General features: G+C 44.8%; 1 long non-coding RNA gene across 2 annotated transcripts; it reads right to left on the bottom strand.

The window, feature by feature from the left end:
- Positions 1-416: 416 nt before the first annotated feature.
- On the bottom strand, positions 417-2,278 carry LOC117886487. Of its 2 annotated transcripts, XR_004647988.1 has the most exons (4): positions 2,121-2,278; positions 1,649-1,741; positions 1,074-1,181; positions 417-549 (listed from the first exon to the last, which is right to left on the bottom strand). It is a non-coding gene; the product is annotated as an uncharacterized LOC117886487 (long non-coding RNA). The 2 variants fall into 2 exon arrangements; XR_004647987.1 differs by having other exon boundaries at positions 1,649-2,278.
- Between the last annotated feature and the right edge of the window lie 7,367 nt (positions 2,279-9,645).

Here is a 9,645-nt window from a genome sequence, read left to right as displayed (position 1 = left end):
TGCAGTATATGCAATAGTCCTCCACGCTTTCTTAAAAATAAATATAGCATTATGAAATGATGAATACGTTACAACCAACACTGAAAATGCAAATCTTGATTTATTAATTAATGTCAATATTTTAATCCAGTCAATGGTTTGAACATATCTTTTTCCTTTTTGTGAGTCATATTTTCTCAAATTTTTACTTTACTGCACCTGTATCTAAAAAATGCCAATTTCATTTAACTGGTCAATCAATAGCAATCATTCACCCCCATTCAAATGTTTGTGTACTTAAAGATATTATTGATTCATAGTCACCATTACAGAACCAAACCTCTGAGATATCCCACTTTAGGGGTATAAAGATAGCAGACAGTTATGTGACATAATTCCACTCTTCATGTTATCTTCACATGTGCCTAATGAGTCCACAGTACCTGGTAGAAAGTAATTACCTGCCTCCTTCATTAGAAGAATTGCTATATGTCTTCTAAATGCAGTATTAACCTCTTGTGTTGTTTCTACCATACTGATGTCTTTGTGCTGCAAATATGTTTCTGCAAACTAACAACACTGATATTTAGAATAAACATCATAATTACCAGAGGTGAAAGTGGGCCGGTTCAGCATACCGGTAAGAACCAGCCACTGGTACCGGCCCGTACACAGCTGACGTTACACTTCCGCTGTGGCAGTGCTTTATGTTTTAACGTCGCTGCCCCCTTTAGCTCCTCCCTCCCCCACATCAGCGGCCCTGCCATAGGGTCCGGCAATGCTGTTGGATGCTCCTGGCAGGGCTGCCGACAGTGGGGGAGCAAAAGGGGCCCTGGGTTCCTGCAATTTACAAGGGCCTGGTGCTCCTGGCCACTGCAGCAGCAGCTGTCAGGAAGGGCTGGCTGGTGGAATCTGGCCCCCCCAGCACTGCACCTTCTGCCAGAGACCTCGTCCCTTCTGGGGGCCACAAGCCCATCCCACACACCTTGGCAAGGACGCCGGTGTAGTGCCCACTGGTAATCTCTGGCATTTACTTTCACCCTGGATAATTACACATACATAACAAATGATAATGGCAATGTGGTATTCAATACCTTTAAGATGAGTGGTCCGCAGTTGTGACCATCACTTTGTCTGGGTGCTGAACAATTTTACTCTTCCAATCAGATGAGGATTTGCTAGTTAATCGTTTGATGAAGTTTCTGAAATTTTTACAGAGTACATTAGAGGACTGCATAAATGAACTCCCCCCCTCCCCCCAGCCCACCTCCGCTTTCTGGACATGGATACAAATCCATTCTATCTCTTTTTAATTAATGATTGAAATGACTTATTGCTCACATATATATACACACTTGCTTTCATATTATTGTCTTACTCTTACACAATGTATCACCTGATTTGCTGTGCCCCATTTTGATAACAGATTCTCAATCATGCAACATGCTACTGTTTCGTGTCCACATTCTGGGAAGTCGTTTCCCAGAGTCCAATCACACAAGTTCACTCAAAGTCCGTTACTAGGCATATTCAGTACAAGTATATGCTGTTTCAATATTTATTTGTAGCTGACAGGAAGATATTAGTCTCACTATTGTTACATTCCCTTTAAAAAAAATTTCAATGGAACATTCATGTCCACTGTAAAAGTAAGTATCTAATAAATCACCTCCAATTCCTCAGACATGTTCTTTCATATCTCATCTCATCTCATCACACAAGGGGTCAATTATTAACAATTCCTTTTTTTCATCAAGGCTATCTGTAAGTGTAAATATATTCACAAATTATATTGGTAATGTGATTATTTCAAAAATTTTATACTGATTTATCAAAAATCATTATGCAATTAACATATTCTCGTTTGTAATGTCTCAGTAATACACAAGAGAAAAGCATATTGTGAAATCATTGATCAATTCATTACAGAGTGTATTCTTCCAAGTTACATTAACAACGTAACTTGACAGTAGCATTTTATTTTTAACATTCACATTCCACTTTCCTTTGCATGCACTGAACTCATTGAAAACCCGCAACACGGGAAATTATATCACTGCTACTATAGTTGTGTTACAAATCGCTTATTTAATACCACATTTATTGCCCATAATCCAGAAGTACAATACAAAACATCTTACCGCAAGAACCCAATGACCCGGTGTGTGGTAAGGAAGTAATAATATATCATTTTGAAGTAATTCACTCTGTATTTATTAAAAAAAAATAGAAATGCAATTATAGTTTCCAGTGAAGCAAACCATGAAATGTACACTATACTGTAATTCCCAATTTCATTACATGTATTACTATTAGAGTACTCCTCCACATCGAACATAGAGTTGTATTTGCTGTTTCACACTGTGTTTAACTCACTGAATGAAATTGTGCTTTGCTCATGCTATGTATGAAAGTGTGTTAGCACACTTTCATTTGTGGAGCTCTGCCTGAGAGAATGACAGTGGAAACTACTGATGAGATGGCTTGTACCTGTTGACAGTCAACAAAGTTATTAATGCATTAATAATTCTGGCACATCAAGAACATAATGAATTTAATATAGACAGACATGCAAGGGATAGTTAGTGTTACAAATCAGATATGCAAGAGAGTCCTGTAAAAACAAAAAGATTTGTAATCAATGTGCTCTGTCTTACTTAATGTAAAAACAGACTAAGCTGTTCGCATACTTGTGTTTAATGGACACACTGAACTTTACAGCCACTAACTGTGGCCCTCAGTTAGTCAAGTATTGTATGTCCAATATGCACCTCCAAATACATTTCAGTAAATGTTTGGCAGCAGTAAATACACTGAAATGTTGCTATTTCAGGTTTATGTTGATATTTCCAGGGTATTTGGACTTAAATATGTTGTGCCACATATTCACATGATTGTTTACTTATTGAATCAATGTATACTTTCATGTACCATCACAGTACGTAGCCTACCTTTCCATCTACTTTCTCCACCACACATCTCAAATATGCATCAATAATCTACAACACATGATGAAAGAAAAGGCACAGTTTCAATAATATTTGATGAATCAATCCCGTTAACAAATAACCAGACAGAGACCACACAGATAAACAATAGAGAAATGGGGAGCAGTAAATAAATCACCATGATTACAGGCATGCAAACCATTTAAGAAATGACTATACAGTTATTGTAAAGATTCTTGATTATTCATGCAGTCAGCCAGGAAGACGATTAGTATTTGTGTACTTTTACCAGATTTGCCCATTACTTGGGGTATGCTCATTGTTTGGGTTTTTTCCCCCTGATAATTCTACTAATGTACTGCTTGTGTATAAAGCTGTTGTAAAGCACCCCTTTTCCACTACTATCAGTATTGCTGTAAAACCTTTATTTTTAAGGCACAACTCTTAACTCCTTATTGCACAGGTCTACAGGTATTCTAAGCAAGATTCTTAACAGAAGGTTAACAAATATTCTATGAGAGAGAGAGAGACCCCTTGCTAAAGGAGCTTGGTAAGAAAAAGAAAGCTTGTGCAGGTCTGTGCCTCAGTTTCCCTACTCCACAGCAACTACTCAACAATTAACATGTGATTAGGGTCACATGCTGCCTGTGTTTGTTCAACAATTTGTGACCAGCTTTGCACAATACTTTGGGGTACGCTCATTTATTAGGGTTACTCTTCTGGAGGGGGGGTGGTTGTGTAATTCTATCAATGTACTGCTAGTGTGCTCGATGGAATGAGTCAAACAGCACTTTCAAGCTGACGCCCTTATTTGTCCCAGATTTAGAATGTCCCTATCCCCACTCTTAAATCACAATTGTACTGGTAGTAACCCACTTGATGAGCAAACCCCAGAGTATTTTTGACAAGTTTCAGAGTAACAGCCGTGTTAGTCTGTATCCGCAAAAAGAAGAACAGGAGTACTTGTGGCACCTTAGAGACTAACAAATTTATTAGAGCATAAGCTTTCGTGGACTACAGCCCACTTCTTCGGATGCATATAGAATGGAACATATAATGAGGAGATATAATTAATTGGCCTCTCAGAGTTGGTAAGACAACTCCCACCTGTTTATGCTCTCTGTATGTGTGTGTATATATATCTCCTCATTATATGTTCCATTCTATATGCATCCGAAGAAGTGGGCTGTAGTCCACGAAAGCTTATGCTCTAATAAATTTGTTAGTCTCTAAGGTGCCACAAGTACTCCTGTTCTTCTTTTTAGAGTATTTTTGGGCGCTACAGGGATCTGTAGCTTAGGTAAAAGAAGCATTGCTGCAGAATAAATGTGGAAGATACAAACACAAGAGTAAAGTTATTTATGGACTAATAGTGATAACTATTCAAGGAGAGCCTAAATAAAATAAGTTACATTATTAAAGGTTAATACCTGAGGTAGAAAAAGAAACAGTGAGGGAAAATGAGGGATTTCACCCTAGGGTGACCAGACGTCCCAATATTAGTGGGACGGTCCCGATTTTAGGGGACTTGTCCCGCGTCCCAACCTTACATCGGTCGGGACGCACTTTGTCCTGATATCGGGACCGTCTGGTGGAGAAGGACCGCAAGCTGCTGCCGGCGCCGCTCACCTCTTCTTTTTCCCAGCTGTAAACAGACTTGTAAATATGTGGCCGGCTGTTAAGTGCTACTTTGTTTCTCTGGGTAAGTGCCCAAAATTTCTATGGATGCTGTTCTTGGACACGGAAAATGGTGAACAAGATGAGGGGCCTAGCAAAGTTGAGGTTCATCTGTTTTTCCTCCAGAATGTCCTGAAATCTTCAATGATACTGTGCTCTGTTTGGAAAATGAGAGTATGACAGCATGTGAAGTGTATGCCATAATGAATACTCTGAGAATACCCTTGCTAATGCTGGGCTGCCCGGGCCGAGGGAAGCAGGAAGTTGTGGGCTGCCCGGGCCGAGGGAAGCAGGAAGCTGCCGGGGAGAGGAGATCTGCCCGCCAGCTGCGGAGCGCTCGGCCGCTGAGCCCTGAGCTGCCGCAGGAGGCGGCTGCGGTGACGTTGGGGCCGCGCTGAGCATGGGGCGCGATGCCCGAGGAGCTGGCCCCTTCGCTCCTCCGGCCGCACCCCCCCCAATGGCTCCTCCAGAGTTGGGCTGTGCTGCCCGCCCTCCCCCTTGCCTGCAGGAGCCCAGTGCTGGTCTGGCAGGCGCCGCTTTTGAAAAATGTGCTGAGGGGAAGCAGCTGTTTCCCCTGAACAGCCCTAGCTACACTACTGCATTGAGCATGAAATGAGCTTTAACAATATGTTGTGACTACTTACATTAAAGAAATCCATTCTACCTTGGTTTAGGAGAGAGACCACTGATTGACCAATAAGAATCTGGTGTTGCAAATCCCCATAGTGCAATTATTTTTTCTTCTCCATTGTCAGTGCAGCTTTTATTTTGGTGAGTTTTGCACACAGATGCAGAAATGTGGACTTGCGCATCCAAAACTTCTGCAGCCACTGGTCATGAGCCCAAGCCTTCATTTTTGTAGAAGATTTTTGCCCTTGGGAAGGATGTAAGATGACACCATATAATACACTTACTGAATATTTGTGAATCAGCTTCTACACACAAGCAATGACATGTGAACATGGGACTGTAAGGGCTGGATTCACAGGCAAGATAAATGCAGCAAAAGGTAATCCTAAAATTTGTGAACTGTTATGAGACTTCACCTAGACAAATAGTTATGAGAGACTCTTTTAAATACTCAAAATGTGTGACGCAGAGTTTGATGGAATGTAGGGAAATTCTTTCACTGCATCAAGTCTCCTGTAGCAATAAAGTAGCACCGGGGCAGCAGGTTTTTATATTTTTTGGTGACATCCAGAAAAGGTCCAAGGGAGTTTTGCTGTGGGAGGGGGCTTGGGGTCTGTACCGGGTTTACAATGGTGCCAATGGTGCCGTGGCACCAGGCCCACCCTGGGAAGGGGCCCATTACAGACCCCTGTAACCCATCCACATAGCTGGGTCTGGCCCCTCGCCTGGGGCAGTCCAGCACACAGGCCTTGCTGTCTTTTCACTGCAGACTTTGATCTTGGTGACAAATCTGTAGAGAATTATGAAACTGGTCTAGGGGAGATAATGTCTCAATATAAAACACTGGAAAGCTGTAAAAAAGTTGAAAGCTACTATACGCTGGCATTGATCTATGTGCAGAACTCTCATGGACATCATTGGTTTTGTGCAAAAATTTAAGATAGAATGTTAAAGACTTTTTTTTTTTTAAAGAGAGAAATACTTTAGTGCACTCTTTTATACATAAAGTGTACTCATTTCCATGAGACCCAGAAGTGTGACAGATACTGTGGATCAGATACAGGGCTGTATCTAAACTGTGCTTAGTGCAGTTTGTGAAGAAAAGTGGGGTAAAGGTGCTTTAAGGTGCCAGTTATGTGTTCTGCGTCTCACTGCTGACTAGCTGCAGACCCAGTGCTCAGAATTAAGCAGTGTTCTCAGGGCTACTGTACTCTATACTAGTTTTCAATTGCCTGCTAAATCCTTCAGCCATGCCACCTTTTCACTTAGCTATATCCTGAATAGTGGTGACTGGGGGGATGGCGGAGGGGGGCGGGGAGTGTAGCAGATGCCAATTTGAGGTGAATATTCTCTTGGCCAGATTCTGCCAGGTGCTTTGTGCTATGGACTGGAGCACAGTGGCTGGTGAATAACCAAGAGTCTGGTTAATAATTATTCTCTAAATTCAGCTTTCTTCTTTCTCTCTCTCTCTGAATTATCACTAATTCAAAATAGTAGTGTGCAAGTTGACTGGATAATGGTAATAGCACAATCTCTTGTTATAACATTGTAAACCCTACTACCTGATTTTTATATTAAACACTTACTATACATGATACAATAAATCTGACAGAAACAAAACCTAGGAAAAGTTTATTCTTTCTGTGTCTTATTTAAAGTTTTCCTCCTCTTGCTTCAGAATGCCTTATGCGTCACCCATACTGTTTGCAATAGGATTCAACCTGTGGCTTGGCTGCTGAGTCTTTACTGCTTCCTGAAGAGCTGGGAGCTCAATATTCATCTCAAATAGATATTATATGCAGAAGCACAACTCAGTATATAGGGTGGTGGTGGGGGGAGAATTATTGACCTTTGTGCATATGTAATGGTGTTTGGTGTTTGTAAGGCAAGGTATAATAATCACACTTCCAAATTGCAATGAACTGTGGAAAAGTTCCTGTTTGGTGTGAGAGATGTTACTTATACCTGTGTTGTAGAGATGTCTTCTGTTCTTAAAAAAACCCATGAATAAAGCTACTTTAAGGGAAATTACTGCTTTCTCCAACACCGAAGAGCTATGAGATCTTTGCTCACCAATTCTCATAAAACTTGTATTTGTCATGCCTTTTTGGTGACTTTAGGATTACAATCTATTATGAATAAAGTACATTTCATTGATTTTTAAAATGAAATTAGTAACTGGAAAAAATGGCCAGTATTTTTTTTTAATCCTGTGACAATTATAAACTACTGTATTCTGTCATTTACTTTCTAGAATCAAAAGTATATCTAAGTATAATCTAAAGTTCTCCTGCAAAATGCTGGCTGTGCAAACCCTTCCGTAGCTGGATCATTCTTGTGTTTTTATTTTAAGTACAAAATAAATATGTATAACGAATTTAAAAGTATGTAATTAGTAATTTGATATGTCGGGTGGTGCCTTTTTTTAATGTGTTCGCTCCCTTGATGTTAGAACTCGGCTACGCCACTGCTGTAGGGGGCTCATTACCAGCAGCTGGGGGCCACCATGCGGGCTCAGCAGGGCTGCTGGACATGGGGCCAATGGGTGTAGGTGGACTTGGTGGGATCTTGGGAGTCACGTCCCAGGGATCTGCCCCGCTCCCCAGCACTGCTCCAGCTCTGAGCTGTCTCCACTGCCTGGGACCTGTAGGGCCCCACCTGCCTCCCCAGGGGAAGAGCCACCTGGGACTGGTGCAGAGGCTGGGCCAGTCACAGGAGAGTGGGGGGGAGGGGAGGCTCAGCTGGGTCCTGCCAGGCATGTGGGTCCTGAGGAGGCCTGGTAGGCTCTGCTCCTGCTCCAGCCTGGCTGATCTCACCACTCCTAAGGGGCCGGAGTTATCCTGCCCCAGGACCAGCTCTGGCTGCGCTGCTGGATCAGCCTGGCAGACACAGTCACCTCCCATCAGGGCCGGCTACTGTGGCCGGGGATTAGGGTATGGGAGAGTAGGTCTCTAGTGGGTCTGGGGGGGTGCTGGGCAGTGGGGGGTGGGGAGATCTGTGTGTGTCGAGGCACTGGGAAGTGTGTGGGGGGGTGTCTGTGCGGGGCACTGTGCAGTTGTGGCGGTGGGGGGCACTAGGCAGTGAGGGGATCTGGGGGGGCTCTGGGTGGGGAGGTGTGGGGCACTGTGCAGTTGTGGTGGTGGTGGGGCATTGGACAGTGAGGGGATCTGGGGGGGGTCTCTGGGCGGGGAGGTGCAGCGCACTGTGCAGTTATGGGAGGGCTGTGGGGGGTATTCAGCTAGGGGAGCACTGGGCAGTGAGAAGATCTGTGGGAGGGTTCTGAGTGGGTGGGGGAGTGGTCTGTGGGAGGGGGATTTGTGGGGGTGGTGGGGCACTGGGCATAGGGAGTCAGAGGGGTGCTGGGCAGGGGGGTAGCATGGTGCAGCATGGGCCCGCCCCCAAGGGGAAGAAGCGCCATGGCAGCGCAGGGCCGGGCTGCCCAGTGTGCATCTGGCAGCTCCTGGTTTGTACTGGGCTGGGTGGAGCGGGGCTGTCCCTGCCGTGCCATGGCCCATCTCCCATTGCCCCCGGCCGGCCCCTCACTCTGAGGACTCTTCCCCCCTGCCCCATGTCCCCATTTCCCCCATGAGGGCCCACAAATATGTTTAGCACCGGGCCCACAAAAGGTTAATCCGGCTGTTTTTGGGGTGCAGGCTCTGGGATGTAGTTGGGGTGCAGGAGGGTTGCAGGCTATGGGGAGTTTGAGTGAAGGGTGCAGGCTCTGACCTGGGGCAGGGGATTGGGGTGCAGGAGTGGGTGCGGACATGTGGGCTCTGGGAGGGAGTTAGCAATTCAGCACGTTATATAAGAGAAAGGAGCTGCAGTGATTTCATATAGACATGGAAACTGATAGAAGACACTTTTTACATATTCAAAATGTGAGAGGCAGAGTTTGAGGGAGGGGGTGTCTGTACAATATTTCACCGCATTCAGTCTCCTGGCTGGAGCAGTAACGTAGCCCCGCAGCCCTTGTATCAGACAGAGAGGAACACTGGTGTCTAAGCTTTGACAGTCTAGGAATTGGGCTGCTTATGCCTTTAAGTCCCCAGCCCCGGAACCTGCCCTCTGCTCTGGGGCTGACATGCAGCGTCCTGTGAGCAGAACAAAAACAGCCTCTGCACCCCCCACACCCCTAGATTAGCGAGCACAGCACGTGGCTCATCCCGCGGGGTCACTGTTCCCCCCCCTCCCCGTCCCTAAACGGGGGTTTTGTCCCGCCAAGGGGTCTGGCAGCGTCTCCCCCCGGGCTTAACCTCGGCTACCACCTCCCACCCCCGATTTTTCCCCTTCAGCCCCTCTCCTGCCGCTACCTACAGTAGCTTGATACCCCCCTGGCCAGTAAATTTCTGTCCCCTGCTCAGACCCTGACAGCCCCCCCGCTGCGATTTGCCCCCTTTGGTCCTTTTAAACC

This window comes from Trachemys scripta, chromosome 13 (assembly GCF_013100865.1).
Source record: "Trachemys scripta elegans isolate TJP31775 chromosome 13, CAS_Tse_1.0, whole genome shotgun sequence".
Taxonomy (NCBI): Eukaryota; Metazoa; Chordata; order Testudines; family Emydidae; genus Trachemys; species Trachemys scripta.
The sequence above is the reverse complement of the archived record's forward strand: the minus strand, read 5'-3'. Positions and strand labels throughout refer to the sequence as shown.